This window comes from Salvelinus fontinalis, chromosome 42 (assembly GCF_029448725.1).
Source record: "Salvelinus fontinalis isolate EN_2023a chromosome 42, ASM2944872v1, whole genome shotgun sequence".
Lineage (NCBI taxonomy): Eukaryota > Metazoa > Chordata > Actinopteri > Salmoniformes > Salmonidae > Salvelinus > Salvelinus fontinalis.
In genome coordinates this window covers 25,966,468-25,993,227 of record NC_074706.1, presented here as the reverse complement: position 1 = coordinate 25,993,227, position 26,760 = coordinate 25,966,468, and the positions used below count along the sequence as shown (strand labels likewise).

General features: G+C 39.9%; 7 non-coding genes across 7 annotated transcripts; all 7 read left to right on the top strand.

The window, feature by feature from the left end:
- The first annotated feature begins 836 nt into the window (after positions 1–836).
- trnay-gua (transfer RNA tyrosine (anticodon GUA)) lies at positions 837–925 on the top strand. Its single transcript is given in 2 exon segments — positions 837–873; positions 890–925. It is a non-coding gene; the product is annotated as a tRNA-Tyr (tRNA).
- A 1,452-nt stretch (positions 926–2,377) lies between these two features.
- Positions 2,378–2,466, top strand: trnay-gua (transfer RNA tyrosine (anticodon GUA)). The gene is given in 2 exon segments: positions 2,378–2,414; positions 2,431–2,466. It is a non-coding gene; the product is annotated as a tRNA-Tyr (tRNA).
- Positions 2,467–3,918: 1,452 nt separating this feature from the next.
- On the top strand, positions 3,919–4,007 carry trnay-gua (transfer RNA tyrosine (anticodon GUA)). Its single transcript is given in 2 exon segments — positions 3,919–3,955; positions 3,972–4,007. It is a non-coding gene; the product is annotated as a tRNA-Tyr (tRNA).
- A 1,452-nt stretch (positions 4,008–5,459) lies between these two features.
- trnay-gua (transfer RNA tyrosine (anticodon GUA)) lies at positions 5,460–5,548 on the top strand. Its single transcript is given in 2 exon segments — positions 5,460–5,496; positions 5,513–5,548. It is a non-coding gene; the product is annotated as a tRNA-Tyr (tRNA).
- A 1,452-nt stretch (positions 5,549–7,000) lies between these two features.
- On the top strand, positions 7,001–7,089 carry trnay-gua (transfer RNA tyrosine (anticodon GUA)). The gene is given in 2 exon segments: positions 7,001–7,037; positions 7,054–7,089. It is a non-coding gene; the product is annotated as a tRNA-Tyr (tRNA).
- A 5,056-nt stretch (positions 7,090–12,145) lies between these two features.
- On the top strand, positions 12,146–12,217 carry trnae-cuc (transfer RNA glutamic acid (anticodon CUC)). Its single transcript has one exon. It is a non-coding gene; the product is annotated as a tRNA-Glu (tRNA).
- A 12,066-nt stretch (positions 12,218–24,283) lies between these two features.
- trnae-cuc (transfer RNA glutamic acid (anticodon CUC)) lies at positions 24,284–24,355 on the top strand. Its single transcript has one exon. It is a non-coding gene; the product is annotated as a tRNA-Glu (tRNA).
- Positions 24,356–26,760: the final 2,405 nt, after the last annotated feature.

Below are 26,760 nucleotides of genomic sequence, written 5' to 3'. Positions count from 1 at the left end.
TATTTCATGGCCTACCTTCAAACTCAGTGCCTCTTTGCTTGACATCATGGGAAAATCAAAAGAAATCTGCCAAGACCTCAGAAATAAAATGTAGACCTCCACAAGTCTGGTTCATCCTTGGGAGCAATTTCCAAACGCCTGAAGGTACCACGTTCATCAATAACAAAAAATAGTACACAAGTATAAACACCATGGGGCCACGCAGCCTTCATACCTCTCAGGAAAGAGACGTGTTCTGTCTCCTAGAGATGAACGTACTTTTGTGCGAAAAGTGCAAATCAATCCCAGAAGAACAGCAAAGGACCTTGTGAAGATGCTGGAGGAAACAGGTACAAAAGTATCTATATCCACAGTCAAACGAGTCCTATGTCAACAGAACCTGAAATGCCGCTCAGCAAGGAAGAAGCTACTGCTCCAACCCGCCATAAAAATGCCAGACTACAGTTTGGGGACAAAGATCCTACTTTTTGGAGAAATGTCCTCTGGTCTGATGAAACAAAAATAGAACTGTTTGGCCATGATGACCATTGTTATGTTTGGAGGAAACCAAACAATTTGAAATGGTATATATGTGCGATAACCTACTAAATTCACAAAACTGGTAACCCCGTTTTGTAATCTCTGCAACGGCAGACGTCATCAGCGTCTCCATAATTGAAGAAAGTTGTGCCTGGAAAGACCCGTTTGTGGACATTTCGGCAGTTCTGACGAGCGCTCAATACACGGAAATCTCACCATTGCTGAATGGTCAACGTTGATCAACATCTGGTAGAAAATATTCAACTCAATGCTACGGTTCAAACATGTACCTTTTGCTCCAATAGTTTTTCCATGTCCCTTCGATAGCTCAGTTGGTAGAGCGGAGGACTGTAGAACGCTAAATGCTGAAATCCTTAGGTCGCTGGTTCAATTCCGGCTCGAAGGAGGAACATTTTTCTGCCTCATCAATGCGCCCCAAACACTATTTTTACCTGTTGTTCGCACATCCCCCTATAGAGAATAAAATGTGCATTTCACGTTTCCTTAAAGAATAGTCTAGGTGTACGAATCCAATCATACAGAAGAATTCAAAACACTTCAAGTTTATCCACAATTCACCACATTCAATAGCTCAGTTGGTATAGCAGAGGACCGTAGAACACTAAATGCTGAAATCCGACTTGAGGAGGACCCTTTTCCTACCTCATAAATGCACCTATAAGATATACATTTGCCTGTTGTTCGCACATTCCCTATAGAGAATAAAACGTGCATTTCCAGTTTCCTAATTAAGAAAGAATCCAAGTTAACTCAGAAAATAGTAAAGAACAATTCAGAACAACAAGTTCCCTGAAGTCATTTTTCCCAAAATTGTTTACAGACAGATTATATCACTTCTAGTTCACTGTATAACAAATCCAGTGGGTCAGAAGTTTACATACACTAAATTGGCTGTGCCTTTAAACAGCTTGGAAATATCCCGAAAATGATGTCATGGCTTTAGAAGCTTCTGATAGGCTAATTGACATCATTTGAGTCAATTGGAGGTGTACCTGTAGATGTATTTCATGGCCTACCTTCAAACTCAGTGCCTCTTTGCTTGACATCATGGGAAAATCAAAAGAAATCAGCCAAGACCTCAGAAATAAAATGTAGACCTCCACAAGTCTGGTTCATCCTTGGGAGCAATTTCCAAACGCCTGAAGGTACCACGTTCATCAATAACAAAAAATAGTACACAAGTATAAACACCATGGGGCCACGCAGCCTTCATACCTCTCAGGAAAGAGACGTGTTCTGTCTCCTAGAGATGAACGTACTTTTGTGCGAAAAGTGCAAATCAATCCCAGAAGAACAGCAAAGGACCTTGTGAAGATGCTGGAGGAAACAGGTACAAAAGTATCTATATCCACAGTCAAACGAGTCCTATGTCAACAGAACCTGAAATGCCGCTCAGCAAGGAAGAAGCTACTGCTCCAACCCGCCATAAAAATGCCAGACTACAGTTTGGGGACAAAGATCCTACTTTTTGGAGAAATGTCCTCTGGTCTGATGAAACAAAAATAGAACTGTTTGGCCATGATGACCATTGTTATGTTTGGAGGAAACCAAACAATTTGAAATGGTATATATGTGCGATAACCTACTAAATTCACAAAACTGGTAACCCCGTTTTGTAATCTCTGCAACGGCAGACGTCATCAGCGTCTCCATAATTGAAGAAAGTTGTGCCTGGAAAGACCCGTTTGTGGACATTTCGGCAGTTCTGACGAGCGCTCAATACACGGAAATCTCACCATTGCTGAATGGTCAACGTTGATCAACATCTGGTAGAAAAGATTCAACTCAATGCTACGGTTCAAACATGTACCTTTTGCTCCAATAGTTTTTCCATGTCCCTTCGATAGCTCAGTTGGTAGAGCGGAGGACTGTAGAACGCTAAATGCTGAAATCCTTAGGTCGCTGGTTCAATTCCGGCTCGAAGGAGGAACATTTTTCTGCCTCATCAATGCGCCCCAAACACTATTTTTACCTGTTGTTCGCACATCCCCCTATAGAGAATAAAATGTGCATTTCACGTTTCCTTAAAGAATAGTCTAGGTGTACGAATCCAATCATACAGAAGAATTCAAAACACTTCAAGTTTATCCACAATTCACCACATTCAATAGCTCAGTTGGTATAGCAGAGGACCGTAGAACACTAAATGCTGAAATCCGACTTGAGGAGGACCCGTTTCCTACCTCATAAATGCACCTATAAGATATACATTTGCCTGTTGTTCGCACATTCCCTATAGAGAATAAAACGTGCATTTCCAGTTTCCTAATTAAGAAAGAATCCAAGTTAACTCAGAAAATAGTAAAGAACAATTCAGAACACCAAGTTCCCTGAAGTCATTTTTCCCAAAATTGTTTACAGACAGATTATATCACTTCTAGTTCACTGTATAACAAATCCAGTGGGTCAGAAGTTTACATACACTAAATTGGCTGTGCCTTTAAACAGCTTGGAAATATCCCGAAAATGATGTCATGGCTTTAGAAGCTTCTGATAGGCTAATTGACATCATTTGAGTCAATTGGAGGTGTACCTGTAGATGTATTTCATGGCCTACCTTCAAACTCAGTGCCTCTTTGCTTGACATCATGGGAAAATCAAAAGAAATCAGCCAAGACCTCAGAAATAAAATGTAGACCTCCACAAGTCTGGTTCATCCTTGGGAGCAATTTCCAAACGCCTGAAGGTACCACGTTCATCAATAACAAAAAATAGTACACAAGTATAAACACCATGGGGCCACGCAGCCTTCATACCTCTCAGGAAAGAGACGTGTTCTGTCTCCTAGAGATGAACGTACTTTTGTGCGAAAAGTGCAAATCAATCCCAGAAGAACAGCAAAGGACCTTGTGAAGATGCTGGAGGAAACAGGTACAAAAGTATCTATATCCACAGTCAAACGAGTCCTATGTCAACAGAACCTGAAATGCCGCTCAGCAAGGAAGAAGCTACTGCTCCAACCCGCCATAAAAATGCCAGACTACAGTTTGGGGACAAAGATCCTACTTTTTGGAGAAATGTCCTCTGGTCTGATGAAACAAAAATAGAACTGTTTGGCCATGATGACCATTGTTATGTTTGGAGGAAACCAAACAATTTGAAATGGTATATATGTGCGATAACCTACTAAATTCACAAAACTGGTAACCCCGTTTTGTAATCTCTGCAACGGCAGACGTCATCAGCGTCTCCATAATTGAAGAAAGTTGTGCCTGGAAAGACCCGTTTGTGGACATTTCGGCAGTTCTGACGAGCGCTCAATACACGGAAATCTCACCATTGCTGAATGGTCAACGTTGATCAACATCTGGTAGAAAAGATTAAACTCAATGCTACGGTTCAAACATGTACCTTTTGCTCCAATCATTTTTCCATGTCCCTTCGATAGCTCAGTTGGTAGAGCGGAGGACTGTAGAACGCTAAATGCTGAAATCCTTAGGTCGCTGGTTCAATTCTGGCTCGAAGGAGGAACATTTTTCTGCCTCATCAATGCGCCCCAAACACTATTTTTACCTGTTGTTCGCACATCCCCCTATAGAGAATAAAATGTGCATTTCACGTTTCCTTAAAGAATAGTCTAGGTGTACGAATCCAATCATACAGAAGAATTCAAAACACTTCAAGTTTATCCACAATTCACCACATTCAATAGCTCAGTTGGTACAGCAGAGGACCGTAGAACACTAAATGCTGAAATCCGACTTGAGGAGGACCCTTTTCCTACCTCATAAATGCACCTATAAGATATACATTTGCCTGTTGTTCGCACATTCCCTATAGAGAATAAAACGTGCATTTCCAGTTTCCTAATTAAGAAAGAATCCAAGTTAACTCAGAAAATAGTAAAGAACAATTCAGAACAACATGTTCCCTGAAGTCATTTTTCCCAAAATTGTTTACAGACAGATTATATCACTTCTAGTTCACTGTATAACAAATCCAGTGGGTCAGAAGTTTACATACACTAAATTGGCTGTGCCTTTAAACAGCTTGGAAATATCCCGAAAATGATGTCATGGCTTTAGAAGCTTCTGATAGGCTAATTGACATCATTTGAGTCAAATGGAGGTGTACCTGTAGATGTATTTCATGGCCTACCTTCAAACTCAGTGCCTCTTTGCTTGACATCATGGGAAAATCAAAAGAAATCAGCCAAGACCTCAGAAATAAAATGTAGACCTCCACAAGTCTGGTTCATCCTTGGGAGCAATTTCCAAACGCCTGAAGGTACCACGTTCATCAATAACAAAAAATAGTACGCAAGTATAAACACCATGGGGCCACGCAGCCTTCATACCTCTCAGGAAAGAGACGTGTTCTGTCTCCTAGAGATGAACGTACTTTTGTGCGAAAAGTGCAAATCAATCCCAGAAGAACAGCAAAGGACCTTGTGAAGATGCTGGAGGAAACAGGTACAAAAGTATCTATATCCACAGTCAAACGAGTCCTATGTCAACAGAACCTGAAATGCCGCTCAGCAAGGAAGAAGCTACTGCTCCAACCCGCCATAAAAATGCCAGACTACAGTTTGGGGACAAAGATCCTACTTTTTGGAGAAATGTCCTCTGGTCTGATGAAACAAAAATAGAACTGTTTGGCCATGATGACCATTGTTATGTTTGGAGGAAACCAAACAATTTGAAATGGTATATATGTGCGATAACCTACTAAATTCACAAAACGGGTAACCCCGTTTTGTAATCTCTGCAACGGCAGACGTCATCAGCGTTTCCATAATTGAAGAAAGTTGTGCCTGGAAAGACCCGTTTGTGGACATTTCGGCAGTTCTGACGAGCGCTCAATACACGGAAATCTCACCATTGCTGAATGGTCAACGTTGATCAACATGTGGTAGAAAAGATTCAACTCAATGCTACGGTTCAAACATGTACCTTTTGCTCCAATGGTTTTTCCATGTCCCTTCGATAGCTCAGTTGGTAGAGCGGAGGACTGTAGAACGCTAAATGCTGAAATCCTTAGGTCGCTGGTTCAATTCCGGCTCGAAGGAGGAACATTTTTCTGCCTCATCAATGCGCCCCAAACACTATTTTTACCTGTTGTTCGCACATCCCCCTATAGAGAATAAAATGTGCATTTCACGTTTCCTTAAAGAATAGTCTAGTTGTACGAATCCAATCATACAGAAGAATTCAAAACACTTCAAGTTTATCCACAATTCACCACATTCAATAGCTCAGTTGGTATAGCAGAGGACCGTAGAACACTAAATGCTGAAATCCGACTTGAGGAGGACCCTTTCCCTACCTCATAAATGCACCTATAAGATATACAGTTGCCTGTTGTTCGCACATTCCCTATAGAGAATAAAACGTGCATTTCCAGTTTCCTAATTAAGAAAGAATCCAAGTTAACTCAGAAAATAGTAAAGAACAATTCAGAACACCAAGTTCCCTGAAGTTATTTTTCCCAAAATTGTTTACAGACAGATTATATCACTTCTAGTTCACTGTATAACAAATCCAGTGGGTCAGAAGTTTACATACACTAAATTGGCTGTGCCTTTAAACAGCTTGGAAATATCCCGAAAATTATGTCATGGCTTTAGAAGCTTCTGATAGGCTAATTGACATCATTTGAGTCAATTGGAGGTGTACCTGTAGATGTATTTCATGGCCTACCTTCAAACTCAGTGCCTCTTTGCTTGACATCATGGGAAAATCAAAAGAAATCTGCCAAGACCTCAGAAATAAAATGTAGACCTCCACAAGTCTGGTTCATCCTTGGGAGCAATTTCCAAACGCCTGAAGGTACCACGTTCATCAATAACAAAAAATAGTACACAAGTATAAACACCATGGGGCCACGCAGCCTTCATACCTCTCAGGAAAGAGACGTGTTCTGTCTCCTAGAGATGAACGTACTTTTGTGCGAAAAGTGCAAATCAATCCCAGAAGAACAGCAAAGGACCTTGTGAAGATGCTGGAGGAAACAGGTACAAAAGTATCTATATCCACAGTCAAACGAGTCCTATGTCAACAGAACCTGAAATGCCGCTCAGCAAGGAAGAAGCTACTGCTCCAACCCACCATAAAAATGCCAGACTACAGTTTGGGGACAAAGATCCTACTTTTTGGAGAAATGTCCTCTGGTCTGATGAAACAAAAATAGAACTGTTTGGCCATGATGACCATTGTTATGTTTGGAGGAAACCAAACAATTTGAAATGGTATATATGTGCGATAACCTACTAAATTCACAAAACTGGTAACCCCGTTTTGTAATCTCTGCAACGGCAGACGTCATCAGCGTCTCCATAATTGAAGAAAGTTGTGCCTGGAAAGACCCGTTTGTGGACATTTCGGCAGTTCTGACGAGCGCTCAATACACGGAAATCTCACCATTGCTGAATGGTCAACGTTGATCAACATGTGGCAGAAAAGATTCAACTCAATGCTACGGTTCAAACATGTACCTTTTGCTCCAATGGTTTTTCCATGTCCCTTCGATAGCTCAGTTGGTAGAGCGGAGGACTGTAGAACGCTAAATGCTGAAATCCTTAGGTCGCTGGTTCAAGTCCGGCTCGAAGGAGGAACCTTTTTCTGCCTCATCAATGCGCCCCAAACACTATTTTTACCTGTTGTTCGCACATCCCCCTATAGAGAATAAAATGTGCATTTCACGTTTCCTTAACCTGTCTAGGATGAGGGTGCCGCTAGCGGCACTCCCCCCCCCCCCCCCCCCACTGAAAAGGCAGAGCCGCGAAATTCAAAAAAAATATTTTTTAAAAATATTTAACTTTCACACATTAAAGTCCAATACAGCTAATGAAAGACACAGATCTTGTGAATCCAGCCAACATGTCCGATTTTTAAAATGTTTTACAGGGAAGACACAATATGTAAAGATGTACATCTATTACCTAAAAACACATTAGCATAATCCACCATCTTTTATTTGTCCACCAACACCAGTAGCTATCACCAATTCGGCTAAACTAAGATATTTATAGCCCCTAACCAAGAAAAAAACTCATCAGATGACAGTCTGATAACATATTTATGGTATGGGATAGGTTTTGTTAGAAAAAAGTGCATATTTCAGGTAGATGGCATAGGTTACAATTGCACCCACCGTCACAAATGGACTAGAAAAACTACATTGAGCAACGTGTTTACCTACTTACTAATCATCAAACATTTCGTAAAAATACACAGCATACACTAATCGAAAGACACAGATCCTGTGAATACAGACAATATTTCAGATTTTCTAAGTGTCTTACAGCGAAAACACAATAAATCGTTATATTAGCATAGCACATAGCACATAGCAGCCCAGCATTGATTCTAGCCAAAGTGAGCGATAAAAGTCAACATCGCCAAAATATATTAATTTTTTCACTAACCTTCTCAGAATTCTTCAGATGACACTCCTGTAACATCATATTACACAATCCATATAGAGTTTGATCGAAAATGTTTATATTTAGCCACCAAAATCATGGTTAGACAATGTGAAATGTAGCCAAGCTGGTGAGAAAATGTCCGTGCGCCACTTAGACAGTGATCTACTCTTATACATAAATACTCATAAACGTGACTAAAAAATATAGGGTGGACAGGGATTGATAGACAATTTAATTATTAATACAATCGCGGAATTACATTTTTTAATTTATCCTTACTTTTCAATACAGTTTGCGCCAAGCGAAGCTACGTCAAAAAACATGGCGTCCTAAGCCACTAACATTTTTCGACAGAAACACGATTTATCATAATAAAAATGTCCTACTTTGAGCTGTTCTTCCATCAGTATCTTGGGCAAAGGATCCTTTCTTGGGAGTAATCGTCTTTTGGTGGAAAGCTGTCCTCTTGCCATGTGGAAATGCCAACTGCGTTCGGGATGAACTGGAAGCGTGCCCAGCAATTCACAGCGTTTCAGAAATAAATGTCCCAAAATCGCACTAAACGGATATAAATTGCTATAAAACGCTTTAAATTAACTACCTTATGATGTTTTTAACTCCCATAACGAGTAGAAACATGACCCGAGTAATATTACTCCCTCCACTAATGCTTGGAACAGGTGCGGGTCGGTGTCCTCTAGGCGCATGACGCAGCTCCAAAAGAGTGACTAGCCTCAGGGTTTTTTAATTTGTAGTGCCTGTGAACGCGCAATCGACCCAATTCAAATCGTCATCACGTAAAGGCATCCAGGGGAAGACGTAAGCAGTGTCCGTATACTCATAGCAATAACAGTGCCCTTTTAACTGACTCCAGAACAGTGGCCAAAATTTCTGAAATCTGACTCCATGTCAGGGAAATTGCTGTAGAATGGGCTCTGTTCCACTTAGAGACAAAATTTCAACTCCTATAGAAACTATAGACTGTTTTCTATCCAATAATAATAATAATATGCATATTGTACGATCAAGGATTTTGTGGGAAGCCGTTTCAAAAATTACACGATTAGCATAAATAGTCACAACAGCGCCCCCATCCTCAACAGGTTAACAAGAAATGTGTGGAATGGTTGACAAACAAGTTTTAATGACTTCAACCTAAGTGTATGTAAACTTCAGACTTCAACTGTATGTACCATTTCAAATTGTGAAACAATTTGATTTGCGGCATCCTTCCCTGGTTGTCTAGTGGTTAGGATTCGGCGCTCTCACCGCCGCGGCCCGGGTTCGATTCCCGGTCAGGGAATATCTGTACCACTTCAAATTACAAAACGATTTGTCCTTCTGAGGTCTACATTTTATTTCTGAGGTCTTGGCTGATTTCTTTTGAAAATCCCATGATCTAAAGCAAAGAGGCACTGAGTTTGAAGGCAGGCCATGAAATACATCTACAGGTACACCTCCAATTGACTCAAATTATGTCAATTAGCCTATCAGAAGATTCTAAAGCCAGGACATCATTTTTGGTCATTGTCCAAGTTGTTTAAAGGCACAGCCAACCTAGTGTTTGTAAACTTCTGACCCACTGGATTTGTGATACACTGAATTATAAGTGAAATAATCTGTCTGTAAACAAATTTTGGAAAAATTACTTGTGTCATGCACAAAGTAGATGTCCTAACCGACTTGCCAAAACTATAGTTTGTTAACAAGAAATGTGTGGAATGGTTGACAAACAAGTTTTAATGACTCCAACCTAAGTGTATGTAAACTTCAGACTTCAACTGTGTGTACCATTTCAAATTGTGAAACAATTTGACTTGCGGCATCCTTCCCTGGTTGTCTAGTGGTTAGGATTCGGCGCTCTCACCGCTGCGGCCCGGGTTCGATTCCCGGTCAGGGAATATCTGTACCACTTCAAATTACAAAATTATTTGCCCTGCAGTGTCCTTCTGAGGACTACATTTTATTTCTGAGGTCTTGGCTGATTTCTTTTGAAAATCCCATGATCTCAAGCAAAGAGGCACTGAGTTTGAAGGCAGGCCATGAAATACATCTACAGGTACACCTCCAATTCACTCAAATTATGTCAATTAGCCTATCAGAAGATTCTAAAGCCAGGACATCATTTTTGGTCATTGTCCAAGTTGTTTAAAGGCACAGCCAACCTAGTGTTTGTAAACTTCTGACCCACTGGATTTGTGATACACTGAATTATAAGTGAAATAATCTGTCTGTAAACAAATTTTGGAAAAATTACTTGTGTCATGCACAAAGTAGATGTCCTAACCGACATGCCAAAACTATAGTTTGATAACAAGAAATGTGTGGAATGGTTGACAAACGAGTTTTAATGACTCCAACCTAAGTGTATGTAAACATCAGACTTCAACTGTATGTACCATTTCAAATTGTGAAACAATTTGAATTGGAGTATCCTTCCCTGGTTGTCTCAACGCCGCGGCCCGGGTTCGATTCCCGGTCAGGGAATATCTGTACCACTTCAAATTACAAAATGATTTGCCCTGCAGTGTCCTTCTGAGGTCTACATTTTATTTCTGAGGTCTTGGCTGATTTCTTTTGAAAATCCCATGATCTCAAGCAAAGAGGCACTGAGTTTGAAGGCAGGCCATGAAATACATCTACAGGTACACCTCCAATTGACTCAAATTATGTCAATTAGCCTATCAGAAGATTCTAAAGCCAGGACATCATTTTTGGTCATTGTCCAAGTTGTTTAAAGGCACAGCCAACCTAGTGTTTGTAAACTTCTGACCCACTGGATTTGTGATACACTGAATTATAAGTGAAATAATCTGTCTGTAAACAAATTTTGGAAAAATTACTTGTGTCATGCACAAAGTAGATGTCCTAACCGACTTGCCAAAACTATAGTTTGATAACAAGAAATGTGTGGAATGGTTGACAAACGAGTTTTAATGACTCCAACCTAAGTGTATGTAAACTTCAGACTTCAATTGTATGTACCATTTCAAATTGTGAAACAATTTGACTTGCGGGATCCTTCCCAGGTTGTCTAGTGTTTAGGATTCGGTGCTCTCACCGCCGCGGCCCGGGTTCGATTCCCGGTCAGGGAATATCTGTACCACTTCAAATTACAAAATGATTTGCCCTGCAGTGTCCTTCTGAGGTCTACATTTTATTTCTGAGGTCTTGGCTGATTTCTTTTGAAAATCCCATGATCTCAAGCAAAGAGGCACTGAGTTTGAAGGCAGGCCATGAAATACATCTACAGGTACACCTCCAATTGACTCAAATTATGTCAATTAGCCTATCAGAAGATTCTAAAGCCAGGACATCATTTTTGGTCATTGTCCAAGTTGTTTAAAGGCACAGCCAACCTAGTGTTTGTAAACTTCTGACCCACTGGATTTGTGATACACTGAATTATAAGTGAAATAATCTGTCTGTAAACAAATTTTGGAAAAATTACTTGTGTCATGCACAAAGTAGATGTCCTAACCGACTTGCCAAAACTATAGTTTGATAACAAGAAATGTGTGGAATGGTTGACAAACGAGTTTTAATGACTCCAACCTAAGTGTATGTAAACTTCAGACTTCAATTGTATGTACCATTTCAAATTGTGAAACAATTTGACTTGCGGGATCCTTCCCAGGTTGTCTAGTGTTTAGGATTCGGTGCTCTCACCGCCGCGGCCCGGGTTCGATTCCAGGTCAGGGAATATCTGTACCACTTCAAATTACAAAATTATTTGCCCTGCAGTGTCCTTCTGAGGACTACATTTTATTTCTGAGGTCTTGGCTGATTTCTTTTGAAAATCCCATGATCTCAAGCAAAGAGGCACTGAGTTTGAAGGCAGGCCATGAAATACATCTACAGGTACACCTCCAATTGACTCAAATTATGTCAATTAGCCTATCAGAAGATTCTAAAGCCAGGACATCATTTTTGGTCATTGTCCAAGTTGTTTAAAGGCACAGCCAACCTAGTGTTTGTAAACTTCTGACCCACTGGATTTGTGATACACTGAATTATAAGTGAAATAATCTGTCTGTAAACAAATTTTGGAATAATTACTTGTGTCATGCACAAAGTAGATGTCCTAACCGACTTGCCAAAACTATAGTTTGTTAACAAGAAATGTGTGGAATGGTTGACAAACGAGTTTTAATGACTCCAACCCAAGTGTATGTAAACTTCAGACTTCAACTGTATGTACCATTTCAAATTGTGAAACAATTTTACTTGCGGGATCCTTCCCTGGTAGTCTAGTGGTTATGATTCGGCGCTCTCACTGCCGCGGCCCGGGTTCGATTCCCGGTCAGGGAATATCTGTACCACTTCAAATTACTAAATGATTTTCCCTGCTGTGTCCTTCTGAGGTCTACATTTTATTTCTGAGGTCTTGGCTGATTTCTTTTGAAAATCCCATGATCTCAAGCAAAGAGGCACTGAGTTTGAAGGCAGGCCATGAAATACATCTACAGGTACACCTCCAATTGACTCAAATTATGTCAATTAGCCTATCAGAAGATTCTAAAGCCAGGACATCATTTTTGGTCATTGTCCAAGTTGTTTAAAGGCACAGCCAACCTAGTGTTTGTAAACTTCTGACCCACTGGATTTGTGATACACTGAATTATAAGTGAAATAATCTGTCTGTAAACAAATTTTGGAAAAATTACTTGTGTCATGCACAAAGTAGATGTCCTAACCGACATGCCAAAACTATAGTTTGATAACAAGAAATGTGTGGAATGGTTGACAAACGAGTTTTAATGACTCCAACCTAAGTGTATATAAACTTCAGACTTCAATTGTATGTACCATTTCAAATTGTGAAACAATTTGACTTGCGGGATCCTTCCCAGGTTGTCTAGTGTTTAGGATTCGGTGCTCTCACCGCCGCGGCCCGGGTTCGATTCCCGGTCAGGGAATATCTGTACCACTTCAAATTACAAAATTATTTGCCCTGCAGTGTCCTTCTGAGGACTACATTTTATTTCTGAGGTCTTGGCTGATTTCTTTTGAAAATCCCATGATCTCAAGCAAAGAGGCACTGAGTTTGAAGGCAGGCCATGAAATACATCTACAGGTACACCTCCAATTGACTCAAATTATGTCAATTAGCCTATCAGAAGATTCTAAAGCCAGGACATCATTTTTGGTCATTGTCCAAGTTGTTTAAAGGCACAGCAAACCTAGTGTTTGTAAACTTCTGACCCACTGGATTTGTGATACACTGAATTATAAGTGAAATAATCTGTCTGTAAACAAATTTTGGAAAAATTACTTGTGTCATGCACAAAGTAGATGTCCTAACCGACATGCCAAAACTATAGTTTGATAACAAGAAATGTGTGGAATGGTTGACAAACGAGTTTTAATGACTCCAACCTAAGTGTATGTAAACATCAGACTTCAACTGTATGTACCATTTCAAATTGTGAAACAATTTGAATTGGAGTATCCTTCCCTGGTTGTCTCACCGCCGCGGCCCGGGTTCGATTCCCGGTCAGGGAATATCTGTACCACTTCAAATTACAAAATGATTTGCCCTGCAGTGTCCTTCTGAGGTCTACATTTTATTTCTGAGGTCTTGGCTGATTTCTTTTGAAAATCCCATGATCTCAAGCAAAGAGGCACTGAGTTTGAAGGCAGGCCATGAAATACATCTACAGGTACACCTCCAATTGACTCAAATTATGTCAATTAGCCTATCAGAAGATTCTAAAGCCAGGACATCATTTTTGGTCATTGTCCAAGTTGTTTAAAGGCACAGCCAACCTAGTGTTTGTAAACTTCTGACCCACTGGATTTGTGATATACTGAATTATAAGTGAAATAATCTGTCTGTAAACAAATTTTGGAAAAATTACTTGTGTCATGCACAAAGTAGATGTCCTAACCGACTTGCCAAAACTATAGTTTGTTAACAAGAAATGTGTGGAATGGTTGACAAACGAGTTTTAATAACTCCAACCTAAGTGTATGTAAACTTCAGACTTCAACTGTATGTACCATTTCAAATTGTGAAACAATTTGACTTGCGGGATCCTTCCCAGGTTGTCTAGTGGTTAGGATTCGGTGCTCTCACCGCCGCGGCCCGGGTTCGATTCCCGGTCAGGGAATATCTGTACCACTTCAAATTACAAAATTATTTGCCCAGCATTGTCCTTTTGAGGACTACATTTTATTTCTGAGGTCTTGGCTGATTTCTTTTGAAAATCCCATGATCTCAAGCAAAGAGGCACTGAGTTTGAAGGCAGGCCATGAAATACATCTACAGGTACACCTCCAATTGACTCAAATTATGTCAATTAGCCTATCAGAAGATTCTAAAGCCAGGACATCATTTTTGGTCATTGTCCAAGTTGTTTAAAGGCACAGCCAACCTAGTGTTTGTAAACTTCTGACCCACTGGATTTGTGATACACTGAATTATAAGTGAAATAATCTGTCTGTAAACAAATTTTGGAAAAATTACTTGTGTCATGCACAAAGTAGATGTCCTAACCGACTTGCCAAAACTATAGTTTGTTAACAAGAAATGTGTGGAATGGTTGACAAACAAGTTTTAATGACTCCAACCTAAGTGTATGTAAACTTCAGACTTCAACTGTATGTACCATTTCAAATTGTGAAACAATTTGACTTGCGGCATCCTTCCCTGGTTGTCTAGTGGTTAGGATTCGGCGCTCTCACCGCTGCGGCCCGGGTTCGATTCCCGGTCAGGGAATATCTGTACCACTTCAAATTACAAAATTATTTGCCCTGCAGTGTCCTTCTGAGGACTACATTTTATTTCTGAGGTCTTGGCTGATTTCTTTTGAAAATCCAATGATCTCAAGCAAAGAGGCACTGAGTTTGAAGGCAGGCCATGAAATACATCTACAGGTACACCTCCAATTGACTCAAATTATGTCAATTAGCCTATCAGAAGATTCTAAAGCCAGGACATCATTTTTGGTCATTGTCCAAGTTGTTTAAAGGCACAGCCAACCTAGTGTTTGTAAACTTCTGACCCACTGGATTTGTGATACACTGAATTATAAGTGAAATAATCTGTCTGTAAACAAATTTTGGAAAAATTACTTGTGTCATGCACAAAGTAGATGTCCTAACCGACTTGCCAAAACTATAGTTTGTTAACAAGAAATGTGTGGAATGGTTGACAAACAAGTTTTAATGACTCCAACCTAAGTGTATGTAAACTTCAGACTTCAACTGTATGTACCATTTCAAATTGTGAAACAATTTGACTTACGGCATCCTTCCCTGGTTGTCTAGTGGTTAGGATTCGGCGTTCTCACCGCTGCGGCCCGGGTTCGATTCCCGGTCAGGGAATATCTGTACCACTTCAAATTACAAAATTATTTGCCCTGCAGTGTCCTTCTGAGGACTACATTTTATTTCTGAGGTCTTGGCTGATTTCTTTTGAAAATCCCATGATCTCAAGCAAAGAGGCACTGAGTTTGAAGGCAGGCCATGAAATACATCTACAGGTACACCTCCAATTGACTCAAATTATGTCAATTAGCCTATCAGAAGATTCTAAAGCCAGGACATCATTTTTGGTCATTGTCCAAGTTGTTTAAAGGCACAGCCAACCTAGTGTTTGTAAACTTCTGACCCACTGGATTTGTGATACACTGAATTATAAGTGAAATAATCTGTCTGTAAACAAATTTTGGAAAAATTACTTGTGTCATGCACAAAGTAGATGTCCTAACCGACTTGCCAAAACTATAGTTTGTTAACAAGAAATGTGTGGAATGGTTGACAAACGAGTTTTAATGACTCCAACCCAAGTGTATGTAAACTTCAGACTTCAACTGTATGTACCATTTCAAATTGTGAAACAATTTGACTTGCGGGATCCTTCCCTGGTTGTCTAGTGGTTAGGATTCGGCGCTCTCACCGCCGCGGCCCGGGTTCGATTCCCGGTCAGGGAATATCTGTACCACTTCAAATTACTAAATGATTTTCCCTGCTGTGTCCTTCTGAGGTCTACATTTTATTTCTGAGGTCTTGGCTGATTTCTTTTGAAAATCCCATGATCTCAAGCAAAGAGGCACTGAGTTTGAAGGCAGGCCATGAAATACATCTACAGGTACACCTCCAATTGACTCAAATTATGTCAATTAGCCTATCAGAAGATTCTAAAGCCAGGACATCATTTTTGGTCATTGTCCAAGTTGTTTAAAGGCACAGCCAACCTAGTGTTTGTAAACTTCTGACCCACTGGATTTGTGATACACTGAATTATAAGTGAAATAATCTGTCTGTAAACAAATTTTGGAAAAATTACTTGTGTCATGCACAAAGTAGATGTCCTAACCGACTTGCCAAAACTATAGTTTGTTAACAAGAAATGTGTGGAATGGTTGACAAACGAGTTTTAATGACTCCAACCCAAGTGTATGTAAACTTCAGACTTCAACTGTATGTACCATTTCAAATTGTGAAACAATTTGACTTGCGGGATCCTTCCCTGGTTGTCTAGTGGTTAGGATTCGGCGCTCTCACCGCCGCGGCCCGGGTTCGATTCCCGGTCAGGGAATATCTGTACCACTTCAAATTACTAAATGATTTTCCCTGCTGTGTCCTTCTGAGGTCTACATTTTATTTCTGAGGTCTTGGCTGATTTCTTTTGAAAATCCCATGATCTCAAGCAAAGAGGCACTGAGTTTGAAGGCAGGCCATGAAATACATCTACAGGTACACCTCCAATTGACTCAAATTATGTCAATTAGCCTATCAGAAGATTCTAAAGCCAGGACATCATTTTTGGTCATTGTCCAAGTTGTTTAAAGGCACAGCCAACCTAGTGTTTGTAAACTTCTGAACCACTGGATTTGTGATACACTGAATTATAAGTGAAATAATCTGTCTGAAAACAAATTTTGGAATAATTACTTGTGTCATGCACAAAGTAGATGTCCTAACCGACTTGCCAAAACTATAGTTTGTTAACAAGAAATGTGTGGAATGGTTGACAAACGAGTTTTAATGACTCCAACCTAAGTGTATGTAAACTTCAGACTTCAACTGTATGTACCATTTCAAATTGTGAAACAATTTGAATTGCAGTATCCTTCCCTGGTTGTCTAGTGGTTAGGATTCGACGCTCTCACCGCCACGGCCCGGGTTCGATTCCCGGTCAGGGAATATCTCTACCACTTCCAATTACAAAATGATTTGCCCTGCAGTGTCCTTCTGAGGTCTACATTTTATTTCTGAGGTCTTGGCTGATTTCTTTTGAAAATCCCATGATCTCAAGCAAAGAGGCACTGAGTTTGAAGGCAGGCCATGAAATACATCTACAGGTACACCTCCAATTGACTCAAATTATGTCAATTAGCCTATCAGAAGATTCTAAAGCCAGGACATCATTTTTGGTCATTGTCCAAGTTGTTTAAAGGCACAGCCAACCTAGTGTTTGTAAACTTCTGACCCACTGGATTTGTGATACACTGAATTATAAGTGAAATAATCTGTCTGTAAACAAATTTTGGAATAATTACTTGTGTCATGCACAAAGTAGATGTCCTAACCGACTTGCCAAAACTATAGTTTGTTAACAAGAAATGTGTGGAATGGTTGACAAACGAGTTTTAATTAATCCAACCTAAGCGTATGTAAACTTCAGACTTAAACTGTATGTACCATTTCAAATTGTGAAACAATTTGACTTGCGGTATCCTTCCCTGGTTGTCTAGTGGTTAGGATTCGGCGCTCTCGCCGCCGCGGCCCGGGTTCGATTCCCGGTCAGGGAATATCTGTACCACTTCAAATTACAAAATTATTTGCCCTGCAGTGTCCTTCTGAGGACTACATTTTATTTCTGAGGTCTTGGCTGATTTCTTTTGAAAATCCCATGATCTCAAGCAAAGAGGCACTGAGTTTGAAGGCAGGCCATGAAATACATCTACAGGTACACCTCCAATTGACTCAAATTATGTCAATTAGCCTATCAGAAGATTCTAAAGCCAGGACATCATTTTTGGTCATTGTCCAAGTTGTTTAAAGGCACAGCCAACCTAGTGTTTGTAAACTTCTGACCCACTGGATTTGTTATACACTGAATTATAAGTGAAATAATCTGTCTGTAAACAAATTTTGGAATAATTACTTGTGTCATGCACAAAGTAGATGTCCTAACCGACTTGCCAAAACTATAGTTTGTTAACAAGAAATGTGTGGAATGGTTGACAAACAAGTTTTAATGACTCCAACCTAAGTGTATGTAAACTTCAGACTTCAACTGTATGTACCATTTCAAATTGTGAAACAATTTGACTTGCGGCATCCTTCCCTGGTTGTCTAGTGGTTAGGATTCGGCGCTCTCACCGCTGCGGCCCGGGTTCGATTCCCGGTCAGGGAATATCTGTACCACTTCAAATTACAAAATGTTTTGCCCTGCAGTGTCCTTCTGAGGACTACATTTTATTTCTGAGGTCTTGGCTGATTTCTTTTGAAAATCCCATGATCTCAAGCAAAGAGGCACTGAGTTTGAAGGCAGGCCATGAAATACATCTACAGGTACACCTCCAATTGACTCAAATTATGTCAATTAGCCTATCAGAAGATTCTAAAGCCAGGACATCATTTTTGGTCATTGTCCAAGTTGTTTAAAGGCACAGCCAACCTAGTGTTTGTAAACTTCTGACCCACTGGATTTGTGATACACTGAATTATAAGTGAAATAATCTGTCTGTAAACAAATTTTGGAAAAATTACTTGTGTCATGCACAAAGTAGATGTCCTAACCGACTTGCCAAAACTATAGTTTGTTAACAAGAAATGTGTGGAATGGTTGACAAACGAGTTTTAATGACTCCAACCCAAGTTTATGTAAACTTCAGACTTCAACTGTATGTACCATTTCAAATTGTGAAACAATTTGACTTGCGGGATCCTTCCCTGGTTGTCTAGTGGTTAGGATTCGGCGGTCTTACCGCCGCGGCCCGGGTTCGATTCCCGGTCAGGGAATATCTGTACCACTTCAAATTACTAAACGATTTTTCCTGCTGTGTCCTTCTGAGGTCTACATTTTATTTCTGAGGTCTTGGCTGATTTCTTTTGAAAATCCCATGATCTCAAGCAAAGAGGCACTGAGTTTGAAAGCAGGCCATGAAATACATCTACAGGTACACCTCCAATTGACTCAAATTATGTCAATTAGCCTATCAGAAGATTCTAAAGCCAGGACATCATTTTTGGTCATTGTCCAAGTTGTTTAAAGGCACAGCCAACCTAGTGTTTGTAAACTTCTGAACCACTGGATTTGTGATACACTGAATTATAAGTGAAATAATCTGTCTGAAAACAAATTTTGGAATAATTACTTGTGTCATGCACAAAGTAGATGTCCTAACCGACTTGCCAAAACTATAGTTTGTTAACAAGAAATGTGTGGAATGGTTGACAAACGAGTTTTAATGACTCCAACCTAAGTGTATGTAAACTTCAGACTTCAACTGTATGTACCATTTCAAATTGTGAAACAATTTGAATTGCAGTATCCTTCCCTGGTTGTCTAGTGGTTAGGATTCGGCGCTCTCACCGCCACGGCCCGGGTTCGATTCCCGGTCAGGGAATATCTCTACCACTTCCAATTACAAAATGATTTGCCCTGCAGTGTCCTTCTGAGGTCTACATTTTATTTCTGAGGTCTTGGCTGATTTCTTTTGAAAATCCCATGATCTCAAGCAAAGAGGCACTGAGTTTGAAGGCAGGCCATGAAATACATCTACAGGTACACCTCCAATTGACTCAAATTATGTCAATTAGCCTATCAGAAGATTCTAAAGCCAGGACATCATTTTTGGTCATTGTCCAAGTTGTTTAAAGGCACAGCCAACCTAGTGTTTGTAAACTTCTGACCCACTGGATTTGTGATACACTGAATTATAAGTGAAATAATCTGTCTGTAAACAAATTTTGGAAAAATTACTTGTGTCATGCACAAAGTAGATGTCCTAACCGACTTGCCAAAACTATAGTTTTTTAACAAGAAATGTGTGGAATGGTTGACAAACGAGTTTTAATGACTCCAACCTAAGTGTATGTAAACTTCAGACATCAACTGTATGTACCATTTCAAATTGTGAAACAATTTGACTTGCGGGATCCTTCCCAGGTTGTCTAGTGGTTAGGATTCGGTGCTCTCACCGCCGCGGCCCGGGTTCGATTCCCGGTCAGGGAATATCTGTACCACTTCAAATTACAAAATTATTTGCCCTGCATTGTCCTTCTGAGGACTACATTTTATTTCTGAGGTCTTGGCTGATTTCTTTTGAAAATCCCATGATCTCAAGCAAAGAGGCACTGAGTTTGAAGGCAGGCCATGAAATACATCTACAGGTACACCTCCAATTGACTCAAATTATGTCAATTAGCCTATCAGAAGATTCTAAAGCCAGGACATCATTTTTGGTCATTGTCCAAGTTGTTTAAAGGCACAGCCAACCTAGTGTTTGTAAACTTCTGACCCACTGGATTTGTGATACACTGAATTATAAGTGAAATAATCTGTCTGTAAACAAATTTTGGAAAAATTACTTGTGTCATGCACAAAGTAGATGTCCTAACCGACTTGCCAAAACTATAGTTTGTTAACAAGAAATGTGTGGAATGGTTGACAAACAAGTTTTAATGACTCCAACCTAAGTGTATGTAAACTTCAGACTTCAACTGTATGTACCATTTCAAATTGTGAAACAATTTGACTTGCGGCATCCTTCCCTGGTTGTCTAGTGGTTAGGATTCGGCGCTCTAACAGCTGCGGCCCGGGTTCGATTCCCGGTCAGGGAATATCTGTACCACTTCAAATTACAAAATGATTTTCCCTGCAGTGTCCTTCTGAGGACTACATTTTATTTCTGAGGTCTTGGCTGATTTCTTTTGAAAATCCCATGATCTCAAGCAAAGAGGCACTGAGTTTGAAGGCAGGCCATGAAATACATCTACAGGTACACCTCCAATTGACTCAAATTATGTCAATTAGACTATCAGAAGATTCTAAAGCCAGGACATCATTTTTGGTCATTGTCCAAGTTGTTTAATGGCACAGCCAACCTAGTGTTTGTAAACTTCTGACCCACTGGATTTGTGATACACTGAATTATAAGTGAAATAATCTGTCTGTAAACAAATTTTGGAATAATTACTTGTGTCATGCACAAAGTAGATGTCCTAACCGACTTGCCAAAACTATAGTTTGTTAACAAGAAATGTGTGGAATGGTTGACAAACGAGTTTTAATTAATCCAACCTAAGTGTATGTAAACTTCAGACTTCAACTGTATGTACCATTTCAAATTGTGAAACAATTTGAATTGCAGTATCCTTCCCTGGTTGTCTAGTGGTTAGGATTCGGCGCTCTCACCGCCACGGCCCGGGTTCGATTCCCGGTCAGGGAATATCTCTACCACTTCCAATTACAAAATGATTTGCCCTGCAGTGTCCTTCTGAGGTCTACATTTTATTTCTGAGGTCTTGGCTGATTTCTTTTGAAAATCCCATGATCTCAAGCAAAGAGGCACTGAGTTTGAAGGCAGGCCATGAAATACATCTACAGGTACACCTCCAATTGACTCAAATTATGTCAATTAGCCTATCAGAAGATTCTAAAGCCAGGACATCATTTTTGGTCATTGTCCAAGTTGTTTAAAGGCACAGCCAACCTAGTGTTTGTAAACTTCTGACCCACTGGATTTGTGATACACTGAATTATAAGTGAAATAATCTGTCTGTAAACAAATTTTGGAAAAATTACTTGTGTCATGCACAAAGTAGATGTCCTAACCGACTTGCCAAAACTATAGTTTTTTAACAAGAAATGTGTGGAATGGTTGACAAACGAGTTTTAATGACTCCAACCTAAGTGTATGTAAACTTCAGACATCAACTGTATGTACCATTTCAAATTGTGAAACAATTTGACTTGCGGGATCCTTCCCAGGTTGTCTAGTGGTTAGGATTCGGTGCTCTCACCGCCGCGGCCCGGGTTCGATTCCCGGTCAGGGAATATCTGTACCACTTCAAATTACAAAATTATTTGCCCTGCATTGTCCTTCTGAGGACTACATTTTATTTCTGAGGTCTTGGCTGATTTCTTTTGAAAATCCCATGATCTCAAGCAAAGAGGCACTGAGTTTGAAGGCAGGCCATGAAATACATCTACAGGTACACCTCCAATTGACTCAAATTATGTCAATTAGCCTATCAGAAGATTCTAAAGCCAGGACATCATTTTTGGTCATTGTCCAAGTTGTTTAAAGGCACAGCCAACCTAGTGTTTGTAAACTTCTGACCCACTGGATTTGTGATACACTGAATTATAAGTGAAATAATCTGTCTGTAAACAAATTTTGGAAAAATTACTTGTGTCATGCACAAAGTAGATGTCCTAACCGACTTGCCAAAACTATAGTTTGTTAACAAGAAATGTGTGGAATGGTTGACAAACAAGTTTTAATGACTCCAACCTAAGTGTATGTAAACTTCAGACTTCAACTGTATGTACCATTTCAAATTGTGAAACAATTTGACTTGCGGCATCCTTCCCTGGTTGTCTAGTGGTTAGGATTCGGCGCTCTAACCGCTGCGGCCCGGGTTCGATTCCCGGTCAGGGAATATCTGTACCACTTCAAATTACAAAATGATTTGCCCTGCAGTGTCCTTCTGAGGACTACATTTTATTTCTGAGGTCTTGGCTGATTTCTTTTGAAAATCCCATGATCTCAAGCAAAGAGGCACTGAGTTTGAAGGCAGGCCATGAAATACATCTACAGGTACACCTCCAATTGACTCAAATTATGTCAATTAGACTATCAGAAGATTCTAAAGCCAGGACATCATTTTTGGTCATTGTCCAAGTTGTTTAAAGGCACAGCCAACCTAGTGTTTGTAAACTTCTGACCCACTGGATTTGTGATACACTGAATTATAAGTGAAATAATCTGTCTGTAAACAAATTTTGGAATAATTACTTGTGTCATGCACAAAGTAGATGTCCTAACCGACTTGCCAAAACTATAGTTTGTTAACAAGAAATGTGTGGAATGGTTGACAAACGAGTTTTAATTAATCCAACCTAAGTGTATGTAAACTTCAGACTTCAACTGTATGTACCATTTCAAATTGTGAAACAATTTGACTTGCGGCATCCTTCCCTGGTTGTCTAGTGGTTAGGATTCGGCGCTCTCACCGCTGCGGCCCGGGTTCGATTCCCGGTCAGGGAATATCTGTACCACTTCAAATTACAAAATGTTTTGCCCTGCAGTGTCCTTCTGAGGACTACATTTTATTTCTGAGGTCTTGGCTGATTTCTTTTGAAAATCCCATGATCTCAAGCAAAGAGGCACTGAGTTTGAAGGCAGGCCATGAAATACATCTACAGGTACACCTCCAATTGACTCAAATTATGTCAATTAGCCTATCAGAAGATTCTAAAGCCAGGACATCATTTTTGGTCATTGTCCAAGTTGTTTAAAGGCACAGCCAACCTAGTGTTTGTAAACTTCTGACCCACTGGATTTGTGATACACTGAATTATAAGTGAAATAATCTGTCTGTAAACAAATTTTGGAAAAATTACTTGTGTCATGCACAAAGTAGATGTCCTAACCGACTTGCCAAAACTATAGTTTGTTAACAAGAAATGTGTGGAATGGTTGACAAACGAGTTTTAATGACTCCAACCTAAGTGTATGTAAACTTCAGACTTCAACTGTATGTACCATTTCAAATTGTGAAACAATTTGACTTGCGGGATCCTTCCCTGGTTGTCTAGTGGTTAGGATTCGGCGCTCTCACCGCCGCGGCCCGGGTTCGATTCCCGGTCAGGGAGTATCTGTACCACTTCAAATAACAAAATGATTTTCCCTGCTGTGTCCTTCTGAGGTCTACATTTTATTTCTGAGGTCTTGGCTGATTTCTTTTGAAAATCCCATGATCTCAAGCAAAGAGGCACTGAGTTTGAAGGCAGGCCATGAAATACATCTACAGGTACACCTCCAATTGACTCAAATTATGTCAATTAGCCTATCAGAAGATTCTAAAGCCAGGACATCATTTTTGGTCATTGTCCAAGTTGTTTAAAGGCACAGCCAACCTAGTGTTTGTAAACTTCTGAACCACTGGATTTGTGATACACTGAATTATAAGTGAAATAATCTGTCTGAAAACAAATTTTGGAATAATTACTTGTGTCATGCACAAAGTAGATGTCCTAACCGACTTGCCAAAACTATAGTTTGTTAACAAGAAATGTGTGGAATGGTTGACAAACGAGTTTTAATGACTCCAACCTAAGTGTATGTAAACTTCAGACTTCAACTGTATGTACCATTTCAAATTGTGAAACAATTTGACTTGCGGTATCCTTCCCTGGTTGTCTAGTGGTTAGGATTCGGCGCTCTCACCGCCGTGGCCCGGGTTCGATTCCCGGTCAGGGAATATCTGTACCACTTCAAATTACAAAATTATTTGACCTGCAGTGTCCTTCTGAGGACTACATTTTATTTCTGAGGTCTTGGCTGATTTCTTTTGAAAATCCCATGATCTCAAGCAAAGAGGCACTGAGTTTGAAGGCAGGCCATGAAATACATCTACAGGTACACCTCCAATTGACTCAAATTATGTCAATTAGCCTATCAGAAGATTCTAAAGCCAGGACATCATTTTTGGTCATTGTCCAAGTTGTTTAAAGGCACAGCCAACCTAGTGTTTGTAAACTTCTGACCCACTGGATTTGTGATACACTGAATTATAAGTGAAATAATCTGTCTGTAAACAAATTTTGGAATAATTACTTGTTTCATGCACAAAGTAGATGTCCTAACCGACTTGCCAAAACTATAGTTTGTTAACAAGAAATGTGTGGAATGGTTGACAAACAAGTTTTAATGACTCCAACCTAAGTGTATGTAAACTTCAGACTTCAACTGTATGTACCATTTCAAATTGTGAAACAATTTGACTTGCGGCATCCTTCCCTGGTTGTCTAGTGGTTAGGATTCGGCGCTCTCACCGCTGCGGCCCGGGTTCGATTCCCGGTCAGGGAATATCTGTACCACTTCAAATTACAAAATGTTTTGCCCTGCAGTGTCCTTCTGAGGACTACATTTTATTTCTGAGGTCTTGGCTGATTTCTTTTGAAAATCCCATGATCTCAAGCAAAGAGGCACTGAGTTTGAAGGCAGGCCATGAAATACATCTACAGGTACACCTCCAATTGACTCAAATTATGTCAATTAGCCTATCAGAAGATTCTAAAGCCAGGACATCATTTTTGGTCATTGTCCAAGTTGTTTAAAGGCACAGCCAACCTAGTGTTTGTAAACTTCTGACCCACTGGATTTGTGATACACTGAATTATAAGTGAAATAATCTGTCTGTAAACAAATTTTGGAAAAATTACTTGTGTCATGCACAAAGTAGATGTCCTAACCGACTTGCCAAAACTATAGTTTGTTAACAAGAAATGTGTGGAATGGTTGACAAACGAGTTTTAATGACTCCAACCCAAGTGTATGTAAACTTCAGACTTCAACTGTATGTACCATTTCAAATTGTGAAACAATTTGACTTGCGGGATCCTTCCCTGGTTGTCTAGTGGTTAGGATTCGGCGCTCTCACCGCCGCGGCCCGGGTTCGATTCCCGGTCAGGGAATATCTGTACCACTTCAAATTACTAAATGATTTTCCCTGCTGTGTCCTTCTGAGGTCTACATTTTATTTCTATGGTCTTGGCTGATTTCTTTTGAAAATCCCATGATCTCAAGCAAAGAGGCACTGAGTTTGAAGGCAGGCCATGAAATACATCTACAGGTACACCTCCAATTGACTCAAATTATGTCAATTAGCCTATCAGAAGATTCTAAAGCCAGGACATCATTTTTGGTCATTGTCCAAGTTGTTTAAAGGCACAGCCAACCTAGTGTTTGTAAACTTCTGAACCACTGGATTTGTGATACACTGAATTATAAGTGAAATAATCTGTCTGAAAACAAATTTTGGAATAATTACTTGTGTCATGCACAAAGTAGATGTCCTAACCGACTTGCCAAAACTATAGTTTGTTAACAAGAAATGTGTGGAATGGTTGACAAACGAGTTTTAATGACTCCAACCTAAGTGTATGTAAACTTCAGACTTCAACTGTATGTACCATTTCAAATTGTGAAACAATTTGAATTGCAGTATCCTTCCCTGGTTGTCTAGTGGTTAGGATTCGGTGCTCTCACCGCCACGGCCCGGGTTCGATTCCCGGTCAGGGAATATCTCTACCACTTCCAATTACAAAATGATTTGCCCTGCAGTGTCCTTCTGAGGTCTACATTTTATTTCTGAGGTCTTGGCTGATTTCTTTTGAAAATCCCATGATCTCAAGCAAAGAGGCACTGAGTTTGAAGGCAGGCCATGAAATACATCTACAGGTACACCTCCAATTGACTCAAATTATGTCAATTAGCCTATCAGAAGATTCTAAAGCCAGGACATCATTTTTGGTCATTGTCCAAGTTGTTTAAAGGCACAGCCAACCTAGTGTTTGTAAACTTCTGACCCACTGGATTTGTGATACACTGAATTATAAGTGAAATAATCTGTCTGTAAACAAATTTTGGAATAATTACTTGTTTCATGCACAAAGTAGATGTCCTAACCGACTTGCCAAAACTATAGTTTGTTAACAAGAAATGTGTGGAATGGTTGACAAACAAGTTTTAATGACTCCAACCTAAGTGTATGTAAACTTCAGACTTCAACTGTATGTACCATTTCAAATTGTGAAACAATTTGACTTGCGGCATCCTTCCCTGGTTGTCTAGTGGTTAGGATTCGGCGCTCTCACCGCTGCG